Raw genomic sequence first — 26,557 nt, forward strand, 5'->3', positions numbered from 1 at the left:
GAGGGGTTAAATTGCTCTTCATGAGCAAAGCAGGAGGAGGAGAGAGCCATGAGGCTGAAGAGATGTCCGAGGAAGAGTTAAAAGATGTGTTTGGTGTGATATAGGATGTAGTCCTCTCTGAGATCTTCAGTAATAGCCATCTTGCTGGGTGCCCTACCTGAGGCTGGGTTTGCTTTACCGGGATAAAGGTGTCCCGATATCCTTATGGAGTGGACTCCTGCCTCCAGTGGCGTGTGGGATGCAGCTCACAGGTCATGCAAGGAAATGATGGACTGCCCGGCCTGGGCACGCCTGGGAACGGCAGAAGTGCCACTCGCGGAGTTACACCGGATCCAGGACAATGGCCGTGGTTGCTGTTGATACTAGTAAAGGGTGTCCTTCCCCTTGGTCCAGCTGGCCTAGTCTTGCTTCCTAGAGGGGGCGTGATGGGTAGTGTGTGCAGGTCCATCCCCTCTGCAGCATCTCCCCTCACCCCCTGCATCCCCTCCAGCGGGACAGGAGGAAACTGGGGCCCTAACCCCACTGGCTCTCCTGGATGAATTCAAGCCTCCCCTCTTCAGTATTCTTAACATGAGGATAGATCGCTATGGAAAATATTGGAGTTGGGAACTATTAAAGTGTTTTCTGAAGTCAGGCTGTGGACCGCAGATTTATAGGGGAGGGTTTTGTTAGAGGGGAAAGTGCTGAGAGCATGAAAGCCGACCATACCCAATATCTTTCCCAGACAGAAATGATATTTCAGGAGGTAAAATAAATAGTATACGGAAGTGCTTGCAAATACATCAGCATGCCCTTTATGTACTGTGTGGGGTGTGTGTGCAAAATGTGTCCCAGGGCTCAGAAAGCAGAAAAAAACTAAACAGATGAAAAAATTTCCTTCCCATAAAGGGCCATCTTTCCTCAGCTTCCTCTCTCTGTCACAGAGGGCTGTGGCATTTGAGGAATGGAACTGCCACTTGTTTTCTTGTTAAGGTTGGTCACAGACACAGGAGGGGGCTGGAGTCGAAGTGACAGCCTCCCAGGGCTCTCAGTCCCCCACTGCAAGGTGACACTCCAGGGCTGGGTGGGCTCAGCATGGGACCTCTGTCCCCGAGGCCCTCCTTTGTCTATCAGCTCACTGTTCCCTAGCGGGAGTGTCTGGGCTTTAAAGCTGGCTCTTGGTTTTACAGATGGGGACAGGGGCCCTCAGAGGAGAGGTGAGGTCCCTTGCATCCACACTGCCTATGCCCCGGGCACCACCCTCCCTTCTGGCTGAGAGCCCAGGTTCCCGACCCAGCGGTGTGAGAGTGACCAGGGAGCTCCATCACACAGCCATGCATGCAGGGATGACTGTCCCTCCACTGAACGGAACTCCAGGAATTACTGCCGACGGCATCACAAATTAGATTCAGGGCTAGTGGTGGTATCGCCCCTGCAGCTGTGGATGTCCAGAGAGCTTTGAAAAACAAGTGTCAGTCTTTCTCTTGCAGTTGTCAGCTTGGAGGCTTTGTCAGAGCCAAACTGATGGAGCGGGACGGGTGGAGGAGCCGGAGAAAGGGCTTGGCCTTAGATGTGGGTCCACTCGTGTCCATCCCAATTCATGTCCACCCAGAACCTCGGAAGGTGGCCTTGTTTGGAAATAGGGTCTTTGCAGGTGTAACTAGTTACAGTGAGGTTCGTACTGTGTTAAATTGGGCCCCAAATCCAACCACTGGTGTCTAGAAGCGGGAATAGGCGAGAAGAGCCCTTCCCTAGGGGCTGCAGAGGGAACACGGCCCCGACAAACTTGATTCTGGACTTCTGGCCTCTAGAGCTGAGAGAGGATATGTTTCTGTCTTTCAGCCGCCCTGTGTGTGGTTTGTTCCACGGCCCTGGATGGGTAGAGAGGGGTTGGTCCCGGGCCTGCCTCTTTGAAGAGGGCAGATGGGGAGATGGGGTATGGGGGTTTAGCCAGGGAGTTGAGTTTGAGAAAATGAGAATGTTCCAGACTGGATCTTCTGTCTCAAAAGCTGTATTAGTCAGAGTTCTCCAGAGAAAGAGAGCCAGTAAGATGTGCACACACACACACACATGCAAGATTTGTTACGAGGCGTTGGCTCATGAACGATGGAGCCTGAGAAGCCCCACAGTCCAAGTTGTGTTGAGTCAAGAGTCTGAAGGCTTGAGAACCAGGAGCTCAGAGAGGAGGAGGCTTGTCCCAGCCTGAGCAGTCCGGCAGGAAGGGACCGATCCCACCTTCCTCTGCCTCCTTGTTCCTCTCAGGCCCTCGGCGGAGTGGTGATGCCTGCTGGCCCTGGGGCAGGGATCCGCTTCTCAGTTCACTGATTCAATGCTCAGCTCATCTGGAAACATCCTCCCAGACACACTCAGAAATAAGGTCTTGCCAGCTCTCTGGGCACCCTGGGGTCCAGTCAAGCCGACACGGAGAATTAGCCCTACCAGAAACTCTGGTTAAGGAGAGCACGGCCCAGCAGGGTGATTGGTGGGGCTCCCATTTTATGTTCAGAAAGTACCACCCGCCAGTATGGTGTACAACGTCGGGTCCTTCCTTCTGAAACTGTGCGATGCGTTCAGTGGGTCACTTCCATATTCATGCAGTTTCCTTTTGAAACTGTCCCCATTTCCTCTTTTCTCTGCCTCCTCCCCAGACTCTCCCAGGATCTGGGACATTCTTGTTCTAAGAATCGAGCCCATTCTCTCAAGCTTTTCTAGACGTTTCTCTCCATCTGTCCGGAGTAAGAGCGGAGATGGTCTGCAGTAAAGGGAGGAAGGAGACATTAAATTTGGAAGGGAAATGAATTCTCTCCTCTGTTGTTTTCTTCCCTTACATTTTTACATCTTAAACATGGCAAAAATAATGAGTTCTGTAATGAAAAGTCTGGGGTCCATATGGTATGTATGGGCTGTTGCATTCACAGCTGAACTTAGATCTGGAAAGTGTACCCGGGATGGGGGGACAGGACACCAATGAGGAAGTCAGGGCCACACGTGCAAGGCCTGGGCCCCACGTGTTGACTTTCAACTTTACTGTTTGAAACGTGAAGTCAATTTCCAAAAAACATTGCCAAGCCTTTGGAATAATCTTACCCAAACTATCTGACTCAATGAATTAAGAACTCAGTAGGGAACTGAGGCTTGGGAATATCTGCATGTGAGGAATGTGCAGATATAACACAGAGATGGGCCATGCTCCATTGCCGATACCTAAATATTGTACGTTTTGAAATGAAATTTTCTCCAGAGCTTTGGCGTTCGGGTTATTTTCATCTCTTGTGTTGGGATCATTATCCTTTGATTCTTCTAGAATTCCTCCTTATGTCTGCTCCCCATCTGCTTATCCCTCTGCCTCATCTGGTTAGTCTAACGCTGAGCTCTCCAAAGACCCCAGCTGGAGACCTCCAGGGATTTCAAAGTTACTGGAATACAGCAGATGCCCCAGTAGTGTTACCAAAGGCTGAGTTCAGAGATGCCAGAACTATTTCTGAGAGGGCACAGCTTCAGCTGGTTCTCTTAGCTTTTCACCCTGGCCCTGCATTTTCTTTCTGTTGTTGTTGTTGTTTAGTGAGAAAGCACGCTGTCTACCACTGCATTTGGCAGCCCCAAGCATTATCGGGAGCTGAGTGCCGACAAAAACAGCAGAGCGGGGGCAGCAACAGGACCTTGGCCAAGTCACCACTTCCTCCTGTCTGGAGGGCTTGCAAAGTGCCAGGCTCATACCAACTGCTTGACGTAGCTCGAGTCACATAATCCTCTTGTTGGGTAGATAATATTATACCCATTCCAGAGATGGAAATGAAGAGTGAGGCCACTTCCCCAGTGTTAGACCTCTGGTTAGAAGCAGAATACATGCCCCAGCATGGCTGCCCACCTGCTCTTTCTTCTTTCCCCGATACTCACCTGCATCACTGGGAGGCCAGGAAGTAGCCAGGACGGGGGGGTGTGGTTCCCTCTTGCAGCCTCCATTTTCCCCGTCTTCTAATGGGTCCAGCAGGTCTCCTCTCACCAGACAGGTGGGAGACTCAGAGAACACGGCGCTGAAGGGGGCTGTGTCCCCCACATTCTCCCCTTGAAGCAACAGCCCGAGGGTGGGAGAACACAGGGCTAGCTAGGGACCTGCCACCCAATGCTCTTTCATACCTCTCTTCAGTATTTTTATAAGAAAAATGGTCTTGTCACTTCCCTGGAGGTTATTTGACCGAATTCAAAACTCCTTAATACACCTTTGGAATTGTTCATTGAAAAAATGCATGGCCAACAGCATTTTTCGAAGCCCCCCATATGGCAGATGAACTGCATCTTCCACCTTGAAGTCCCCTCGGGGGGACATGATGTTAGTCAGAGGAACAGTGGAAGGGCTCTGTGGCGTAAACTAGGCCGAGGGAAGAGGAGTCTGCACGAGTGGGTGGGCGCGTTTCCTTCCTTTCTCGTGTCAGCTCATCCGTTGGGGAGACGTCAGCTTGACGCTGCCTCTTCTTGCTTTTATTCATCTTGGAACATCTTGACAGCACCGTGTCAAAAGGCTAGGATGCCCTTCTGCCAAAGACCTCAATGGGTACACCTGATGTTTTTTTAAGGGCTTCAAATAAATCCAGGTAAAAGACTGGAATTCCTCGGAAGCCACTGGGGAGCCGTGCTTTGCTTCTGTGTTGTAAATCAAACTGGCTTTCCTTGTGCCACATGGAAGAAAGGCATCCTTGGACTAGGAAGAGGAAGAGCCTTTTTTGGTCATTCTCGGCACTTTACTAATGAGGAGCAACACACAGTTCTCAACGGGTGCCAGGAGCATAACCACCATCTCCCTGGGGTGGTGGAGGTGTTGGCTGTCTGACTCCTGGTGGTCACCTGGAAGGTTCCCAAGGAGGCATCCCTGACTACCTGAACTCTTGCTGTCCCAACTTAGGAGGTTAATCCTAAGTTTGGAGAAATGTTTTGAAACAGAGCAGGTGTCCCTTGCTATCCAAACTCTTGCTGTTTTGCTATCCAACTTTCAGGAAGCAAGTCAATTCAGATAATTAAGTATGCTTCTATATCTGGGAGGAGCCTCCAAGAGTCTAGGTTTGAAGATCGAGGGTTATTTGTAGTTGCCTTATTCCAAGCATATCTTGACATCAAGGATGGCATGTGAGGCTTGGAACTTGGTGTGATGGAGAGCACACAGACTCAGAAGCTGTTGGTCTGTTAGAGCTGGGTCTCCGTTGCTACAACAAAATGAGGTGGTGTCCTCCAAAGCTGGCCTTGGGAAGAAATCAGGTGGCTGGCCACTTGCATAATCTGAGATGTGCTGGGGGAGATTCCCGTGTCTTCAAGTAACCGTGCTCAGCCTGAACTGTCTGTCCAAAGTCACAGGGTTAGTAAGAGGCAAAGCTGACATTCAAGCTGGGCAGTCTGGATCTATTGACTGTGCCTGCGGCCACTGCATAATTGACTGATGACCTTGGGCAAGTCCTTCCTCTTTCTGGACTTCAGGGCCCCTCTGTAAAATGGGGAGGTTAGACTCCAGGACCTCCAAACCACTCAGCAGTCCTGGCATTCTATAGGGGATACTGTGGCACTCTGCTCTGCCCCCAGATCAAGCACAGGTAGGTGGGAGGAACCCTGTGACCTCCTTCTCCCCCTGCCCCAGACCCAGACAAAAGGAGGGTGCTGCCCTGGACATATTGCATAGAGCTTGCCATGAAAATTATGTCTGCAAAGTGAATAGGCTTGCTGGGGAGAACGGGCCCATAAATATGCTCAGGGGAAAATTAATTTGTTATAAATATATTTGACATGTGGCCTTTTTATGAATCTGCCTCAGATTTATTCTCAAGCTCCTGCTCTGTCTTTGCTCCCACCAAGCTTAGGTTCCAGGGCCAGTGAGTACCATTTCTGGGTGGTCCACAGAAGGTTCAGGGCTGCAGGAGTGTGTGCATGCCTTCCTGCTTCCTGCCAGATGGGCATCAGGCGTGGGGCAGGGTCTGCGGTGGCCCGAGACCCAGGACCTGGCTCCTGGTCCTGCCTCCACTGTTTGCCATCTGCGTGGCCTTGGGCAAGTCACTTGGTCTCACTGCCCCTCAACTTCCCCATTTACCAAATTGAGGGCGACAGAATACTCCTCTGGGTCTGTTTTTGAGAAATGAGTTGGCGTGTGAGCAGAGTGAAAAGTGCTTTAGAGACGGGAGACGCAGCCTGGCCCCCGGGGTAGAGCAAGGACATTGGGGTCAGATGGGTCCAGTGGAATCAGCCAGTAAGCCAACCTGAGTGCCTTCACCCCTCTAAGCCTCGCTTTCTTTATTTGTAAGATTGGAATCATGACCCTCTACTTCAGAGCGTTGTTTCAATATTAAAAAAGAACTAGGAGGCCTGGCGCGTGGTAGCTGTGTAACAATTGCAGTATGCTCTGGGACACATCTTAAGAGAACACTGATGCTGCAAAGACCTCCTGTGTAGACCAAAGGGACACAGCGTGGTGGCAGGGTCAGCCTGAATGCAGCAGGGACAGGCAGGAATCCGTCTCTGTGTGCTCAAAGACCGTGGCTTACAGTGACGGCCAAAACAGTTTTATTGAACAGCCTACCTTGTGCTGGTGCTGGGCTTCAGAAAAGAGCCTTCCTCTTGTGCTGTAAATTCCCTGGGATGCCAGGCATGACACTTCCCCCCCATTCCAACGGTTCATTTATCTATCTTCTCTAGAAGCCACGCACACATTCTTAAAGTGCATGCAGAACATCTAACCATTTAGTGTGGGGGCAGAGAAATAAACACAAATACCACTTATCATTCTGCAAGCCTCCTTCCTTCGGTGCCGATACCACTAATGAAACAGGCAGCCATCAGTTTAATAAACAGTTGAGTAGACTGAAAAAAGGAGAGAGGCAGAATATTCTTCAGGGTTCCTGGGATCTTAGGTGAGCCACGGAATGTCTGAAATCGTGTTTCATGTCTGTGCAAAATTACCTTTGTGTGTGTGTGTGTGTGTGTGCGTAACTGGGTGAAATGGTGCGTTTTAGGGGGAGAGGGTTCACAGCACTCTTCATATTCTTAAAGGGCTGAAGATCAAAAGGTTGTGGCCTATTAATCTTCTGAGGAGTTATTTTTTTTGACAGGAGGAGGTTGAAATAATTAGTTGCATCATAATAGATGGGAGAAAACGTCTCTCATTAGCCCTTTAACAGCTTGAAAGGGTGCAAACTTTCAAGACTTCACCGATGAACGTTTTCAATTAACATGGAGTAAATTTGCATTTTGTAAATGTGATCAAATGTATATGACTCTCTATGAGAGACAGTTCTAGGCTCTGACAGAAAGCACCAAGCCAGAGCATGGGGGTTGACACTGACAATCCCAAGTCAACTCTATTTGTTTTAGAGATAGTTCTGCAGTGCATAGAAATTAATAAGTAATTTTCTTGGGGACAGCCTGAGGCAAGTGAATGAATGGTTAAATCCAAGCCTATGCAGTGTGGAAAGGGGCAAATGATTTTTATAGAGGTTGTCTCTAGAAGTGGGCGGGGGGGTGCTATGGGGAAGCATCTAATAGGCATTCTCATATTTTAGTCATTAACCTAGTACCAGGATGTCACCATCCTGTCAGAGAAAGGGGGACTAAAAATCCCAGAGGCCACAGGAGTTTCAGTTGCCAAATTGGAATCAAAGTTTGAAATGGGGCTTGTGCTCCCTACAGAAGTGCTCTGTGCTGTTTCCTTGAGAATGATCCCCGTCCTGCCCTAAGGCATTCCATGTGGGGGTGTGCCTGCAAATGCTGATCCCAGGGAGCTTGCAAGTTTAGGGGAGCCTGCCCTGCCTTCCTCTCCTTCATCAGAACATCTCCTTCAGCTGGAATTCCAGCCTCTGGAGGTCCAAGAGAGTCAGGGGCATGGAGGGGGGTATTTTTGGAGCTTGAGATCCATTGATAGCAATCAACTTTTTTTCTTGCAACCTCTTCATTCAGTAATTCATTTATCCTAGGGGTAGAGACTTGAAGTCAAATAGACCTAGATCCAAATGCACATTTCTCACTCACAGAGTGGGGATTTTAATGCCTCCCTCACAGGATGGCTCTTGGGCATGTTAATAAAGCAAAGCCCAGGTACCAAGTGGGTCTACAATAGAAGTTAGGACTGAAGGAGTGTTACTGCATCTGGGCAAGAAATCCATCTATCCACAAAAACCCTCCTTCTCTGGGCTTTGTGGTCCCATTCTTGGACCCTCTAATGCCCCTAGTGGCCTTTATGGGAATTTTTGGGAACCTACCCTTGCCTGGTTTAGGAGTGATTGACACATGAAGGACCCTGTTTTCTGCCTAATCATACACATTGGAATTTTTCTGGAAAAATTTTTTTCTCTGGGGAGTTTTAAATTCTGGCCAGCCTGGATGCTAGCCCTATGGCCTATGTCAGCTAAGGAATTGTTACTGAATCTCTGCCTCCTTTGGAATTCTGATCCATCACAAGACTGGAAGAGGGCCTGGAGATCCCAGTGACACCCTGTCAAGGGAATCCTAAGTGCACAGTGATGGCCCATTAGTTGGAGTGTCTTTCTTCAGTGTGCTGTAAGCTTTCTGTGACGTATACAGGCTGATAGGAAACGGAAGACTGTGATAGCCCCCTAGATCTTCCTTCCCACCCCGCCCCTGCCGGCCATTCCCAACACAGAGGTCCTGCAAGCACAGAGGGCAACAGAGCAGAGTGGCGAGAGGAGGACTTTGGAGTTAGGGTTTGAATGCTGGGCTTCACGTCCCAGCTTTAAATCTTACTGGCTGTGGGAACTTGCTCCATACCAGATAGTAATAGTACCTGCCTCCCAGGGCTGTTAAGAGGATTAAATGAGAGAATCCCATGCCTTCTTCCAGCCTCGCCAACCTCATCCTGAGCTCCTTGCCTGGGGTCCAGTCATACTGGTTTTCTTTTTGTCCCTAAGACAGCTCTTTTTTGCTTCATGCATCTTCTCCCCTGCTCACCCCGCCAGTTGCGACGGTGACACATACTGCTTTTACGTCTTTCCAGATCCACTGGAAGCAGCCTGCTGTGAGCACCAGCCCCTGGACCAGGCTCCTGTCCTAGGCTCGCAAAGTAGCCTGTTCTTTGGCCTCTTGGCGTTTATCACCACTTGTAATTATACACACTTGTGTTTTTGTTTGATAAAAAAGCTGTCTCTCCCAGTGAACTGTGAGCTCGGCGAGGCCAGGGGGCAGGTTCATTTGCCTGTTTTGTTTCCCAGTGCCTGGCTTGGGGTTCGCCACCAGCCAGATGATGGGTAGAATCTGGGACAAAGTGGGTGAATGTTTGCCTTCTGAAGCCCCTGTCAGCACATACGTTCTCCTTGTGTTTTGTTTCACTTTTCAGAACTATTTCCATTCCTTTCCAGGCATGCTTCTTTTTATCGGATTCTGCTTTATTGTAGTTCACAGATACTATTCTTTTTCTTTCCCTCTTCCTTCCTTCCTTCCTTCCTTCCTTCCTTCCTTCCTTCCTTCCTTCCTTCCTTCCTTTCTTTCTTTCTTTCTTTCTTTCTTTCTTTCTTTCTTTCTTCTTTCTTTCTTTCTTTCTTTCTTTCTTTCTTTCTTTCCTTTCTTTCTCTCTTCCTTTCTTTCCTTCCTTCCTCCCTCCCTCACTTCCTTCCTCCCTCCTTTTCTTTCTTTCTTTCTTTCTTTCTTTCTTTCTTTCTTTCTTTCTTTCTTTCTTTCTTTCTTTCTTTCTTTCTTTCTTTCTTTCTCTCTCTCTCTCTTTCTCTCTCTCTTTCTCTCTCTCTTTCTTTCTTTCTTCTTTCTTTCTTTCTTTCTTTCTTTCTTTCTTTCTTTCTTTCTTTCTTTCTTTCTTTCTTTCTTTCTTTCTTTCTTTCTTTCTTTCTTTCAACAAATAGAAGGTTTGTGGCAATCCTGTGTCAAGCAAATCTATCAGCACCATTTTTCCAACAGCATTTGCTCACTTCATGTCTCTTGGTTGTGACTACTACACCTTGCTGAAGACTCAGAAGATGGTTAGCATTTTTTTAACAAAAAATAGTTTAAATTAAGGTATGTACATTTTTTAGACACATGGTATAGTGTAAACATAATAATTATATGCATCGAGAAACCAAAACATCCTCATGACCTGCTTTGCTGTGATGTTCGCTTTAATGAGGTGGTCTGGAACCAAAACTGCAGTATCTCTGAGATATGCTTGTATCTAAAACACTTACAGCCCAGCCCCAAATCCACAGAGTGATGGATGCTGCTTTTAATTAGGACCAGGCCAGAGACAGCTGGGCTCAAGTCTAGAAGAGCCCCATGGCCTTGTCGAGGGGTCGCTCTGCAGAATCAGATGGCTTTATGCATCTGTTCCTTTGCTTGCTGATACCTGTCTTTGAAGTAAGTGGAAACTAACAGTATCCTGGGGTGCTGTCCTATAATACAAATATGTCAGTAAAAAGTCCAAATCTGGACACAACTCAGAACATTTGGAAACATTTGGATTTTCACTTTAAGATTCCACTTTCCTTCCCAATTGTGCATGAAGTAGACACAATATTAATCTCCCTATTGTGCTAATCAGTGAGGAAGCTAGATTTGTTTTTACAGGAGGCTAAACATCAGATAAAATGCAAGGCATTCTGTCATTCATCAGAATGTTTCTAATATTTAGCATGTTGTCATTAGTTTTGACCTACATTTTAGATTAGATTTATTTATAGATGAGGATATATTTTACCTAATTCTTCAACATTATGTATGCTGTTAGATATAAAGAACAATAATACTTTTTTGATTAAAATGTATGTGGCAAGTATAAAGAAGCATGAAATACAGAAATGTATATAAAAAAGTCTTACATAATCCCTGTACCCTAAGATAAATTACAGTTTGCATTTTGGAGTATGTAATTTTAGTCTTTTTCCTGGTCTTATATATATATATTATATACCAAATTGGAATCATACAGTAGATGCAATTTTGTAACATCCTTTTTTTGAAAATGAATACATTAAGGACACATTTTAACAATCTTAATTATTATTTTCAAACTTTTAAGAAATTGTGAGCCTGGAAAGTTTCAAACGCATATGACAAGAAACACCACTGTTATAAACCTTCATGTACCCCACCCCCAGCTTCAACACTTTCGATTCATCTGCCATGGAGGTAATTGGAAGGACCTCTTAACTATCATACCATTTCACTCATAAATACGTGAGCCTGGATCTCTAAAAGATATGGGCTTATTTTATTAAATACATACCCACAGTATCATCATCTCACCAAAAATTAATAGTAATTCCTTATTATCATAAAACATTTAGTCACTGTTCAAAATTCCCCAATTGGCTTATAAAAGATTTTTACAGTTTGTTTGAATAAGGTCCAAATAAAGCCCCCAAACTGCAATTGGCTGATATGTCCCAAAAGTGTCTTTTAGTTTACAAGTTCCCCTGTGCATGAATGCATGCATGCACACACACAGACACACACACACACACTCTCTCTCTCTCTCTTTTTCTTGCAGTTTACATGTTAATTTTTTTTCTTAGAGTTTCCCACAATCTGAAGTTATGTCCCTGTGGTGTCCTTATAACATGTTCTCTCTTCTCTGTGTTTCCTGTGAGTTGATAGCTCTAAAACTTTGCTAAGTTCTGGTTTGAAGTCCTGGCAAGATGACCTTATGTGTGGTGTAGCATGTTTCCATCAGATGGTACAGAATGTCTGACTGTCCTTCCTTTTATGGTGTTGTAGTCATTAATGATTATTGCCTAAGTAATTATTTCACGGGGGCCTGTGGACTAGTGATATTCCAATTTATCATTCTGTCTGCATTTATTAGCTGAAATACTTTTATTAAGATAAACTTCCCTTCATTAACTATTTGCTTAGCAGATTTTAAAATAAGGAGTCAGTTCCTTAACTTTCTTACAAGAAGGTAACTAATATGTGTTTTGTGTTTTGCGAAAACATGGATGGAAGCACATTTGATGTGCTTTTCAGTTATTACTCATATAATAATGTTTCAGTTAACATTATGATTGATACTCAAATTGTCTCATCGGTGGTCAGTGGAAGCCTCTTCAGGGTGGCCCCTGTGTTCTCTAAGACACACTTCTGTGGTCTTTGATGGCATCCTCGCTTTCTGTCGTGGCAAGATGCACAGGCTGCACGTGGCTCATCTTAATTAGCTTCTGTCCCAGACCTAGAATTAGCCATCTCTCTAAGGAGTCTTTGTTCCTTTTACGGGAAAATGTCTTTTTTTAGGTAGTAGGGGTGCCATTGCGGCTGGGTGTTTCATTGTTTTCAGTCTTTCATCAGCCAGACCTTGGGAAAATGTATTTGGCTAAACTATATGAGCTTGTCGTGCTGTTGATTAAAGTGATCTGCTATTGGCAATTTCTCATGGTTGAACTTGTTTTTAGAGAACATACATTATGAGTCCAAGCTGATCCGGCCCAGTGAGTTTGTCTTCACTTAACTTCATCGAGCCTGACCATCTGAGACCCTTATTCCTCGATATCTGATGAGGCGAGTCCCTCCCCACTGCTCTTCTCCTCTTAAGGGTTTCCGGGCTTCATTTGGAATTTCTTTCATCCATTCATTCATTGTGTAATGGCCACAAGTCTGTCACTTGTATTCACCGTAATTTATTTAATCCATTTCCTCTTCCTGGACACTTTGATACCAAGTTTTCTCTCTTGTGGATATGGCTGTGGTGAACATATTTGAATATGAACCTTTGTTGTGTATTTCTGATGATGTCCTTAAGATAAATTCCTAAAATGTGGAATTTCTGGGTCAAGGAGCAGAGACCTTTTAAGGCTTTTTGGGACATTTGCCAGTTCGCTTTCCTCCCCTGCTCCCACCACTGGTCACTGTTAGGTTTTTGGTCAAATTCTTTTTTTCTAGTCACATGGATATTTCTAGTTTGTACTTCTATCTCCTGCATGTTAATACTTGTGTTATTAATATAAACAATATTAAAAAGTATGCTGAACAATTTGTAAATGAATTAGAGTTGTCAGTTTATTTTATAAACGTTCATGACATTCCTATAGCTAATGCAGATTTAGGGCCTGTCTTAAAAACACTATTGATTTCCTTCTCCAAAACAGTGTCTTATCTCTCTTCCCTGCCACCAGGTAATTTATGGGGCTGAAAACAATTTGAGGGCTGGGGTTCTAAGTTCTAGGGGAAAATTCCCTTTTATGGGTAGATGTATATTGTTTATATGTATGTGTGTACATATATATATATATATATGTATGTATGTAAAGTAAATATATATATATCTGACATTAAAGTATGAACAGATAAAGTAAACAATATTAGCTAGATTAAAAGACAACAGTAACATCTTCTAAGTATCAAACATGTTGTTGACTAGATAAATTGGAGCTCCCCTTCCTTTTGTATAAAGCTGTTTTAAGAAATCAAAGTTCCAGTATTCAGTATCCCTATGTACAATAAAATTCATTGTTCATCTCCTGTAAACCAGGCATTGTATCAGGTGAGCTTACACTCTTCATCCCACTGCTTGCTAAGTTTCTAAAACTGCCGTATTTTGAGCTCACCTGGTCTGATTCTCCTGTGACTTGCACATCAGCTCTTTTCCGTAGCTGTGCCTCCCTTTTTCTCATCCTGTCTGGTTTGGTGTCTTTTTATTTTTATTTTTTATTGAAGCGTAGGTGATTTACAATATCGTGTTGGTTTCAGGTATATGGCAAAGTGATTCAGTTATATATAAATATGTGTATATACTATATTCTTTTTTGATTCTTTTCCATGATAGTTTATTACAGGATATTGAATATAGTTCCCTGGGCTATACAGTAGGACCTTGTTGTTTATCTATTTTATATATGGTAGTGTGCATCTGTTAATCCAGTACTCCCAATTTATCCCTCTCCCTGCTTTCCCTTTTGTAACCATACATTTGTTTTCTATGCCTATGAGTCTGTTTCTGTTTTGTAAATAAATGCATTTGTACTGTTTCATAGATTCCACATATTAGTGATATCATCTGATCCCTGTCTTTCTCGGTCTGACTTACTTCACTTAGTGTGACGCTCTCTTAAGCAGTGCCCTGCCGCACAAAGCTGAGGCAGTCCTCACCTCGAGGCAGACTGCATTCCTTAATCCATGTGCTTCCCGACTCCTCTGTACCATTGATCGTAGAAATACATCATAGAAGTTTTAATTGACACCCCTGGGTGCTAATGTGCAAAGAAAGGAACAGCCTGAAACTTTTCAAGGAGCCAGAGCATGCATTGTGTAGGTTAAATACAATTAACTCATTGAACAGAACAGTTACAAGGTGTGTTCTTTGCAGGAGCGGATCTTCACCCCAGGTTCAGTTCTCATATGCTGTCTCTGTGCCCGGGAGGTGGACAGAGGAAGGCCAGTGACTAATGTCCCCACACTTGCACGAGTTAGTATTCCTCACCAAGCAACCGGATCCGACCTTATCCGGATGCTGCCAGGGGTCTGAATGTCTCATTCAGCGCCGGTGTCTTTTCCCCTGGGCAAAAAGTAAGTTCGAGTGGCCAAGCAATTTGAAGAGATTGAAGAAAATGGACCACTTCTTTAGAAATGTGCTTTTGTTTCTTATTTCGTTTGAACTCAGTGGCAAGAGAAAAAGAATATAAAGTCTTGGCTTGGAGGCTGTGGATAATGCGGTGCAAGTGACAGTTCTGTCGAAGGGGAGAGAGTATTTTTCATGATTACAAGGTGGCGTGTGCGGATCTGGCTGTCAGGCAGGCCCAGCAGTGAATCAGTCATGCCTAGCATGATGCAGGGGGCGAGGGAGGAAAATGGGGCTTTGGCATCCAACTCCTGTTGCCAATAGCCATGATAAATGAAAGAAACAAGCACCCTCCAAATCAGGCAGCCGGCGTGGAGAAGAGGCAGTGTAATAAAGATCGGAGATACCTTCCACGGGTGCTTCCGTGAGCTCTCTATACAACGTATGAGCCCTGCCATCTATCTCGTGAAATCCAGAGAGCGCCCAGGAGTCCTAACAGCTCATTTTTATCATCCTGAGATAGACAAGATGCGGTCGGGACTTCAATTAACTGACTCAAAGCAAGTTTATTTAGAGTCACCTCCCAAGGCCATGTAAGAACTGTCTTTGAGGGTCACTTGGCCATGGAGAGCTAGCTCATGGTTGACATGGCCATCCACTCTGCACAAATGACTGGTTCACACACACAGAGCACATTTTCCAGAAACCAGAGGGGTCAGTGGAAGAAGATTCTAGGCAGGCCCTGGTCTCTCCAAGTCCAGGAGGTCAGGAGCCAACAGAAGAACTCAGCATAATCTTAGATGCTTGTAGAGGACAGCACCGGAGGAAATGCAGTGTTGCTTTCACACATTGTGGAGAGGAGTAAGTGGGGCCGCATTGTCACGTGTGGGCCCATGGCTCTGCTACCCCTGCCTGCCTCTTTAGATCCATCTCCTTTCAATGCTGACATCTGGCACAAACTTCTTGCAAAGCCTCAGTCTCTCTTGCTTCCACACGTTTGCACACGTCATTCCCTCTGCCTGAATGGTGCTTCCCCACCTGCTGGATCTGACCATCTCCCACAAAGGTTTTAAAGCACACCTGTGTCATTTTAGACCATCAGTGCCATTGCTTCTCTCAGCTCAGCAGGCAAGAACCTGTCTGCTTGGGTCTCCGCCGTGTCTCAGCGTAGATCACACTGAGTGGGAGAGAGAAACCTTTGCAGGAGGAGGGAGAAGGGGCTGAGCTGTGTTCGGTCATGATCCCTCCTGCTCAGTCCACACCCTAGCCTTGAGTCTTTATTTTAGTATAAAAGCTTTATTGAAATTGAATTCACATGTCATAGAATCCACCCCTTTAGAGTGGTTTCAAGTGATTTTTAGTCTAGTTACCACATTGTACAACCATCACCACCATCAGCTTTAGAACATTTCCATCAACAAAACCCTGTGCCCATTAGCAGTCACTCCCTAGTTCCCCAGCCTCCCTCTCCCCCAGCTCCCTCAATCACTAAGCGACTTTCTTTGTTAATGGATTTTGTCTATTCTGGCCATTTCATAAAAATCGAATCATATAATCTGTATGATCTGTGGCCTTTTGTGTCTGGCTTCTTTCATTTACCCCAGTGTTGCTCAGGTTCATCTGTGTCATGGGATGTCTCAGACCCTCAGTCCTTTTTGTTGCCAAGTGACATTCCATTGTGTGGATGTACCACATTTTATTTATCTGCTCATCGGTCCGTGGGTCCCAAACCCAATTCTTTCTTTCTTTTTTTAATTGAAGTACAGTTGATTAACAGTGTTTCAGAATATAGATATAGGATATATATATGTATATTCTTTTCCAGATTTTTTCCATTATAGGTTATTACAAGGCATTGAATATAGTTTCCTGTGCTGTGAAGTAGGTCCTTATTTATTCTACATAGAGTAATGTGTATCTGTTAATCCTAAACTCCTAATTTATCCCTCCCCGCCTTTCCCCTTTGGTAACCACAAGTTTGTTTTCTATGTCTGTGAGTCTTTTTCTGTTTTGTAAATAAGTTCATTTGTATTGTCTTTTTAGAGTCCATGTATAGGTGATATCATGTGATATTTGTCTTTCTCTGTTGGACTTAGATCACTTAGTATAAGCCTCTCTAGGTCCATCCATGTTGCTGCAAACACCAACCCCATTTCTTAACGATGGCTCTGGGGTCGCCTCCTCCAGGAGGCCTTCCCTGGCATGCCTGTCACAGATTTGGGACAGTTTCCTTTCTGCATCTACCACTCAAATATGACACTGAGAGAGCCAGGACTCACCTGTCATTTCTGCATCCTTGGACCTTGGCAGCCAGCCTAGCTTGGTCAGCCTGTCACTCCTGAGTGATTTTTTGTGCATCTGCATCCGCTCTATGTTATTTACGTTGAGAGATTTATAAAATAAAGGAAAAGGCAAGAATACCTGGTAAGCATCTGTGTTGCTTCCATCCAGATTACCAGCATCGTGTTAGTTTTCCTTCAAGTCTCTTTCTCTCTCCTTAAGTAAAAGGAATGAAAACTTTTAATAATTTATGTCCCCTTTGACCATTAATCTTATTTTTAATTTTATATTCTCTTTTTCTTTCTGAGATGGGGGATAATTAGGTTTATTTATTTTAATGGAGGGTCAGGGGATTGAACCCACGACATTGTGCATGCTAAGCATGCGCTCTACCACTGAGCCGTATCCTCCCCCACAACCATTAATCTTGGCTATACGTCTGCTTCTCTTTGCCCTTCCCCTTCCGTGGGAAATACCATCCTTTCAGTCAATTTTGCATATCACTACAGTTATAGACATGTAGTCATGAAAAATACCAGCAGTCGTCTTGTGGGTGTATTTTAAGTTTTCCATGAACGATGCCACAAAGTGTACGTTGAGTCTATGACATTCTTTTCATCTCGGCTGTGTCTCACCTCTCTCTCTGTGTTGATACAGATAGTAGTAGTTCATTCTTTCTAAGCCATATACTCTTCCACCTGTGCTTTTTACTTATGTAATATTTTCCTTTAACTAACTCACTTCTTATGGAAATTAATTTAAAAAGGAAATTTCCTGTCACCCCAATACATGGGAAATGATTATTCCTTGCCTTAAATGATGTTATAAGGAAATAAAGGCATGGCTATTAAAATTGAAGTATAAAGTATAAAAAATTGACCAGAAGGATACTGTTCCCATGGTGACTGAGAAGAGACAGGAAGAGGAGGGCACATGCCTAGGAATCACGCTCTGAAGGGACATACATTTATCTCAGATATTAGCGTTATTTACTTAAATGGAAAGCTGACATTTCTTGCCTTAAAGTTGCAGTAAGGAAATTAAAAATACACATGGCTAGCAACATTAAAACAACACTCTCCAGTGTAACCCCTGGTCCATTCATGTACCACGGTTGTACATGGAGCATACTTTGGGAACTACGGCTTAGTTCAGAGTTGAATGAACGGATGCACGAATGCATGCAGTAATGAGTGGTCTGCAGTGGAATTTCAGGCATCATGCCCACAGCCCGGCGGTGAGCTGAAGGCTTTCCTCAAGTCCTGCCTGCACACAGAATGGCCATCAGACTTGGCCCCTGTCCTGCTAAGAGGATGGCCACTGACCCGATGCAGCATTTACAGGAGCCAGTGCTGTTCCACAGACTTTTTATATGTTAATTTATTTCTCACAATAGCCCTATTAGATAAAGACTCTTATTATCCTCCCCATTGTACAGATAAGGAAACTGAGGCAAAGAGAATTTAAACAGGTTGCCTAGGGCCACACCACTGGTGAGTAGAAGAGCTAGATGTGAACTTGGGGAGGGTGACTTCAGGCTCCGGGATCTTTCCCTCCACCCCATTGGGCCTCTGTCCCCAGCTGGAGGGGCCCTGTGAGCCGCTCCTCTGGGGGTGGTCCTATGTTCAAGGCCTCAGCACATGCTAGAGGGAGAGCCGGAGAACTCTGTGTCCACTCCTACTGAGGCCATAAGCCCCCAGCTGCATCAGCCCCCTAGCCCTACAACACCCAAGGGCAAAGGCTAGACTCAGATCCTGCCCACAGCTCCAGATCACCCAGATTTTCATCTCCTGAGCTCCATCTCTGTTCCCTCCTCATCTGACCAGCTGTGCCTGCCTGGCTGGCACTGGTGAGCCCTCACTGTGTTGGTCCTTGCACACTAGGCCTCCTCTCCTGGGGAAGACCACGCAGGTGACACTGGCTAGAACTCAATCAAAGGGACCTGGCAGCCCAGGAAGCAGGGAGTTAATTCTGACCAAGGCATGGAAGGCATTTCCACGGAGCACACAGTGACCAGCACGCCCTGCAGAAGGCCAGCTCTGAAGAGGAACGAATCGCCTTCACCTCTCCCCTCTCTGGGTGGCTTTTGACTGACTTCTCTGTCTTCTGGAAGGCCGTTGCCAAGGAAATCCTGAAATTTAACAGTAAAACCAAGAAAACCATCTTTCAAGGCAAGTTTTCTAATCCCAAGTGCATAAAATCAATGTGTGATAAACAATTGTAGCCTCTCCTCTTAAACCAGCAATTATAATCTCCAGACTAGAATTATTATTTTCAGAAAGAGGGAACAGAACCAGCCATTTGTCAAATGCTTATCAGGACCGCACATTTTACCTTTACTATCTTATTTCATCTTCTCAGTCTCTCTGAGGGGAGCCTTACCTCCCTGAAGGGGAGGATGCTGCCTGCAGGGGAGCAGAGGGGTAGTCCAGGGCACAGAGTTAGGAGATGCCCGTGCTGAGCTGTGGTCTCTGTGTCTCCAGAGCTTCCTGTCAGTTGCATCATTTTGGGAAAAGCACAGTGGGGTCCCAGTGGCTGGACATAAAAGTGTCATAGGAAGGTGAGGCGGGCTGTGCCCCAGTGCAAAACCTCAAGAGAGTGGTAACCCTGATGACCCCTGGGACGGTGGGCCCACTCACTTGGCTTTCTCCAGACTTAATCGCTCTCAACTGTGGTTCCGTTGCCCCCTAAAGCTGTACCGAACCTTGTACTAAGTATGTCGGGGTCCCCTGGTAAGAGGGAGCAGGGAGACTGCAGACAGTGAATGGTAGGATAGTCCCTTCAGTAGCGTGCAGGAATATAATGAGAAAGAGTGTGTGTGTGTATGTGTGTATAACCCAATCACTGCGCTGTCCACCAGAAACTAGCACACACTGTAAGCCTATTATACTTCAATTTAAAAAATTAAAAAATAAAATAAAATGGGGAAAAAAGGTAGTCCAGTGGGAAGGAACTTGGCAGAAGCAGCGACAGGCTTAAGGGATCCACCGGGGCTGTGATTAAGGGTCTGCAGTGAGGCCACCCACCCAGCGTGAACCCAAACCATGGGGACTCATTAATTTCGCTCCTGTCCCTGCAGGCCCGTCTCCACCGCCTCTGTTCCGGCCTGTGCCCTGGGCGGGGGGCGGCAGGCACGACCTCTGTAGATACTGCTTCATCCCAGCTCCATTCCCTCTCGCTTCTGGCTGAGTTTGACCAAAGCAGTTACGTGGGTTATGCACCAGGGAAGGCTGCTCTTAACTTAGCCAGGCCTCGATGTCCCTCCTGGTAAAATGGGTAGAGTAACAGTCTCTGCTCACGGTTTTGGGCGTTACACGAGGTCACCTGTATGAACTGTTAGTGCATGACTGACACACGGTAGACTCTCAACCATGTTATTTTCGCAGCCTCATACTAGATGACCTGGGACCAGTCAGTGAAGACCTTTGAGTCTCTGTTCCCCTCTGTGAACGGAGGCTAACCCAGGCCTGCTGTGGGGGTTGAGCAGGACACGAAGGCTCACTTTGAAGGACTAACTGCAGAGAGTTAAGGAATGGACTCTTTGCTAGATGGACCATGTGGAATCACCAGCGATTTGGCCATTTTTGATCTATAGACACAGCAGTTTCAAGTGGTTCAAAAATGTGGGCAGTGTTACCCCAGTGTTCACAGCAGCATTATTTACAACAGCCAAGACATGGAAGCAGCCTAAGTGTCCATTGACATTTGGCTGGATAGAGAAGTGGTGGTATATATACACAATGGAATACTATTCAGCCATAAAAAGAATGAAACAATGCCATTTGCAGCAACATGGTTGGACCTAGATATTATCATACTAACTGAAGTAGGTCAGACAGAAAAAGACAAATATCATATGTTGTCACTTATATGTGGAATCTAAAAAATGACACAAATGAATTTACTTACAAAACAGAAAAGACTCAACAGACATAGAAAACAAACTTATGGTTACCAGGAGGGAAAAGGGGAGGGGAGGGATAAAGTAGGAGTTTGGGATTAGCAGATACAAACGACTATGTGTAAAATAGATAAACAACAGGTAACTATATTTAATACTTTTTGGTAGCCTATAATGAAAAAGAATATGACAAGGAATATATATATGTATGTATAACTGAATGCTGTACACCAGAAATTAACACAACAGTGTAAATCGACTGTAATGTAATTTTTTAAAAATGACAATAAAAAAAAGTGCCAGAGAAATTAGTTTCCACCCAGCAGCCCTCAGCCAGTAAATGATGGAAGTCGGATAACTATGGGCATGTCCTACATTGGCCATCAAGGTTCCCAAGTGGAGTTAAGCTTCACTCACCCACAGTGACAACTGTAAAAATAATATACCTTTATTGGCTCCTTTTCTTCCCTATCTCACTTTCCCAATTTGTTACAATGTTTCCTGGGATCATTTCCCAGATAAACAACCTATTGTCAAGAAAACCCAAAAGCCAAAAAACAACTGTGGGTAAGTTGAAGGGACACCCTTAAGGGAGAGTGGAGCCCAGGCCTAGCAGCACCGCGGCTGCTAGCACCCCCGGCTGAGTGAGGAGGGGCGAGAGCAGTTAGCAGGAGCTGTAACTGGGCCCTGCCCAGTGGAAGAGAGGCCAGCCTGCAGTAGCTGAGCCCCTCTGTAGAGGAGCAGGGCCCACACCAGGACCAATGAAGGGGAGCCAGAGGAACGAGCACCCCCACCTCTCACTCCTCCTGCCATTTCAGTTTCCTCCTGTACCTCCCTTTGGTTAAACCCAACCCAACAAGAGGGCAAGGGAGCCAAGCAGGGGTGAACAGGGATGCAAACGTTCAGTAACATCAAAGAAAGAAACACAGCACTGGACCAACCACAAGAGAAGCCCCCACAGAGCAGCCTTCGGAGGTTGCCCTGGCTTGCACAGTTTCCAGCATTCCCTGGCTGGGACCTGAGGCCAAGGGAGCAGGAAACACGGCATCTGATACCTGTTCAAAGCCCAGGCCAGGCTGCTGGTGGGAACAGCTTCAAGGTCTTTGGTAGAACTGGGCTTTAAATGGCAAATTGCTCTGGGAGAGGCTGTCAAGAGAAGCCATCAGTCTTAGGGCCAGTGGGATTTGCACACATTTGTAGACCTTCTGGACTTTTCCTGATGAATGGCAAACAATCCATCCTGAATGAAATATCACAGACTTTTATGGAGCCCTGTTACAGTCAAAGTTGAAAACCCTCCCTGACTTTGGCCAGTTTCTGACCATCCTCCATGGACACTGTGCGTCTTGTAAGAAGCTCCCTCATTGTCATCCACACCCCACCGGCATGCTCGCTGGGCCTTGCCCAACAGGCAGAGGACAAGGGAGGGAGGAGCAGGGGCCATAAGGAGGCCTCGTTCACACTCGTGTTTTTCCATCTGTGCTCTCAGTCCCAGCTCTCCACTTCCTGCAAGGACTGTGTGACCATCTCCAGAGAACGGCACACCTGGCATCACCTGGGGAGCTTCAACAGAGTAGTGAGACCCAGGCTCACCTCATTTACACCAGAGATGGTGATGTCATTGGTCGGGAGTGTGGCCTGGGTTCCAGGACTGTTGTAGAAATTCCCCAGGTGACTCCAGTGTGAGGGCCACTGCACCAGTATTCCCTGGACGGCTGGAAACACAGATGGTGGGGCCCTACCTTAGAGCTGCTGATGCAGTAGGTCGGGGGTGGGGACTGAAAATTCCCATTTCTCTCAAGTTCCTGGGTGCTTCTGGTCCTACTTGTCGGGGGACCACTCTCTAAAGCCACTGCCTGAGTGAAAACTGAGGCTCAGAGGGTTTAAATGATTTGCTTGAGGTCAAATGACCCTCAGTGGATGGAGAACTGAAGTCTGTTTATCCCTCTCCAGGCCTGGCTGGCTGGGCCCATGCAGAGGGCCAATACTTTCTTCAAATATTTCTGGTATCAAACTATCACAGGATCTAAACCTGCTCCCAACCCCATTCTAAGTTTACTCTTGTAAGTCTATGTTTACTAGACTTGCCAGATCATAAGACTCCCTGGAGGGAGGGGAGAAGGGAAGCACTTGTTTAAAATACTTATTTCTAGCCAGCTGTATCTCCCACCACCATGAAGTGGGTTTGGAAATACCCTCTAAGGGAAGCATTGGCCTCCCTGAGCTTCCCTTTTAAAATGAAGCTCTTTCTTCCTCCAGCTTGGAAAACCCTTGGTGTGGGCTTAGAGCCCAACAAACCTGGGTTCCAGGCACAGCTTGTCAATTTACAGGCTGTGTGGCCTTGGACAGGTTACCTAACCTCTCTGAGCCCACTTTCCTTCTCTGACAGCCTCACTTCTGTACAATGAGGATTTTGGGACGATTAAATAGCATGCCTTGGATTTGGGCACACCACATTGTTTCTCCCTCCCCCGGGCCATGTGGTAGGGACAGACACAGCTGCCATCAGGAAAACACAGCCAACCAGGGGCCCCCAGGGGTGAGCACACTCTCCTCCCATGGGTGGTGCTGGCAGGCAGGGTGCCCAGTGCATCTGGGTAGGCTCCCTGCCACTCCTGCTGCAGGGTGATCCCTGAGCACAAGCAGCCCCCTGCCCAAGAAGCCAGCCCTCCTAGTCAGCAGCCCCGCTGTGCCCCCGCTGTGCCTCCGTCAGCCTCTGGGCTCTGGGTGGGAGGTAATTTCACACCCCTGACTCTCTGCACCCTGGTGATGGATGTGTGTAAGTGACCCTGGCCTCTCAGCCGCTGTTGGCACCCACAATGATGTAATTGAATTTGTATACACTGTAAATTTTATTAGAGGAAAGCAATCTAGTTCCAATTCTAGTTCTCTGGAGTTACTGGATTGTATCTGAGGATAAACTGACTGGTCAGCTGGGCGAGGACAGAGGTCAGGGCCACAGTAACTCTCTCACTAGCTTTCACCAGGCATGATAAACAGAAGCGTACAGCAAATCCCAAGAGCACCAGACACCTCCAATGTGGTGGGGAGCCCTCAGGGAAGGGATGTGTGTGAGGCCAGCTCAGAGCCACTCACCACGGGGCTCAATAGAGAAGAGCCCTTCGTGTCTGCGTCCGTCTTCATCACTCGCCATAACCCATCTCACCTTCCCTTCCTTCCTCAATTCCCGCCCCTCTGAGCCTCTTGGCTTGGGGGAAACAACTAGCTTACTTCCATGAGCCTCAGTTTCTTCATCTGTGAAACGGACTTGTTAATACATGTCTCCAAGGGCTGTTGTAGGATGGAACAAGATGGTTACTGTCGAGTGCCTGGCACATGGTCGGGACTCAGTGCGTGTGAGGAACCTCTCTGTCATTGAAAACCCTTCTTGGATGATTGAATGCCTTAGCTGTGGATACATTTTTACTAACTGCTTACTCAGAGTGAGGCTTGGGCCCAATCCTGATGGGTTACCACTGTTGGTTCTCAGGCAACTCAGTCTGGCTGGGAATTCCCAGTACACACATACCCTTCTCCCTCACGGGGCAAGATGGTGAGTGGCCATGAGGGGCTGGTGGTGACCAATAGTACCACAGAGCTCATGGAAAGGAGAGGTCCTTGGGGACCTGAATAGTCAGGGCAGGCTTCCTGGAGGAGGTGAGGGTGAGCTGGGCCTTTAAGAATGGACTATCACAGACAGCAAATAAACTTATGGTTACCAAAGGGGAAAGTTAGGGTGGAGGGATAAATTGGGAGTTTGGGATTAACAGATAACACATTACTGTGTATAAAAGAAATAAACAACAAGGTCCTACTGTACAGCAAAAGGAACTGTATTCAATATCTTGTAATAACCTATAATGGAAAAGAATATGAATAGAATATATGTATGTATTTGTGTAACTGAACCACTATGCCGTACACCAGAAACTAACACAACATTGTAAATCAACTCTAATAAAAAGAAAACAAAAAGGAACAGGCAAAATCTAGGGAGAGTGAGCAGAGCTAGGAGGCTAGGCATTTATCAAGCACCCTCCCTATACCAAGAACTTTACAAACTGGCATTTTGTGTAGTTCTTACTTTAAGCCAAGAACTAGGCATGCTCTTCCCTCCTTGACGGGTGCTAAGACACTGAGACAATGAGATTGCACCCCAAGGGGCCAGGTAAGGAATATAAGATGCACAAATTCAAGACCACACACTTACTGGTGGTGGGAATGACTTTCAAAAGCAAGGGGGAGGGTATAGCTCAGTGGTAGAGCACATGCTTGGCATGCACGAGGTCCTGGGTTCAATCCCCAGTACCTCCATTAAAAAAAAAATTAAAAATAAATAAATAAGCCTAACTACCTCCCCCTCCCCCTAAACTAGATCTGTCTGACACATAAATTTTCTTTGTAACCACTTCTCACACCACTGACACCTACCTGCCCGCTGTCTCTGGTACCAGATGAGGAGACAAAAGCATCCCCATTTGACTAATAGAACAAAAGTGGGTCTGGCTGGGGGCCCCTGCACACTGTGTGTGTGTGTGTGTGTGTGTGTGTGTGTGTGTGTGTGTGTGTGTGTGTGTGTGTGTGTGTGTGTTCTTCTATTAGGAGAGGCTGATTCACCAAGCTTCCCTATGTAATTAAGCCTTTGTTGACTACGGCTCACTCCCTATCAAGGATGGCCCTGGGAAGGGCGTTTAGGAGGAAAACTTAAAGCTGATGTCCTATTCCATCCTGCAGCCACAGAGGCAGCTCTCCCTGCCTGGGTAGCAGGGACCAGCTTACCCCAGATTTGATTTCCACCCAACTCAGAAGCATGGCTATTTCTGGAACACACCTGGGAAACGCCTGCAGCTTTATGCACTGTTGTTTCTGAACTTGACAGAAAAATTGGCTTTGATTTTGTTGAAGGTTTTCTGTTTTATTAATGTTGGATTTTCCCTCTAGATTGGAAGGCAGCTCAGTGATGTGTAAACCTCCATTTTCATCTTTTTTTCCCTCCGAATTTCATTCCACTTCATCACTAGCTGCCTCCTATCGAAGGCTTCCCAGAGATGGATGGCAGTGTCCAGAAACCATTTTCTTATTCTGCTTATCTTGTTTGTTTAAACCCGGGCTCGGAGGGGCCCAGCTCTCCCTTGAGGAGGTCCTGGATTTTCACCTGATTTCGAGCCACCACCATACAGCAAACACGCTCTGTTTATCTTTCCAGATTGCAGCATTTAGCGAGTCTTTGGAAGTAGAAAAGGGCATGTGTTCTTGAGAAAGAGCTTGGCAGAGGAAGACGAGCTTAGATTTCAGAATCACCTAGCTGTGTTTAAATCCCAGTTTTGCCTCTTCCTAGTGGTGAGACCAAGCAGGTTAACCTATCTCCTTAAGCCTTGGTTTCTGTACATGCAATGAAGAAATAAAAATGCTTCCTTTCAGGGTGATGGTGGAGATTAAAAGATGGGTAAAACTACAGCATCCAGCACAGACTAGATCCTCAGTGAATGATGCCTTTTCCCCTTCCGACTCCTTGAGCAAGAAAACACAGCACACTCTGGTTTGGTGCTTATCTTAGAAAGGTGGTAACAAGTGAGAGGAAACATCTCATTTTCAGCACCTCGTTTATCAGTCCTCCTGTCTGCTTGGCATCTGGAGTTGTCGTTGGTACAGTAAAGTAAAAGAAGAAGGAAATGTTTCCCCGCCTCAAAGGAGGCTGAGGAGTATGAGTGGCAGTGAAATCTCTGGGGTGCCCCTCATGCCTGTCTCATCAGGAGAAGATGTGCACGGTGGTACCTGCCATCGATATAGAAGGAAGGCCAGGAAAGAGGCTGACCTGGGGAGCGCTGATGGCTTTGGGCTGAATTTGGATGGGGGGAGGGCATCTAGAATGGAGGAGTATTCTGGGAAGAAAGATGCTTGCTCGCCAGCGGAAGAGGAGAGACAGGCCACATTGG

General features: G+C 46.2%; 1 protein-coding gene and 1 non-coding gene across 4 annotated transcripts in view; both read left to right on the top strand.

Annotated features, from left to right (window-relative positions):
* CLSTN2 (calsyntenin 2) overlaps window positions 1-26,557 on the top strand; it is a 592,242-nt gene that overhangs the window by 87,357 nt on the left and 478,328 nt on the right. The window lies entirely within an intron of this gene.
* Window positions 24,863-24,935, top strand: TRNAA-GGC (transfer RNA alanine (anticodon GGC)). Its single transcript has one exon. It is a non-coding gene; the product is annotated as a tRNA-Ala (tRNA).

Source organism: Camelus dromedarius, chromosome 2, assembly GCF_036321535.1.
Source record: "Camelus dromedarius isolate mCamDro1 chromosome 2, mCamDro1.pat, whole genome shotgun sequence".
Lineage (NCBI taxonomy): Eukaryota > Metazoa > Chordata > Mammalia > Artiodactyla > Camelidae > Camelus > Camelus dromedarius.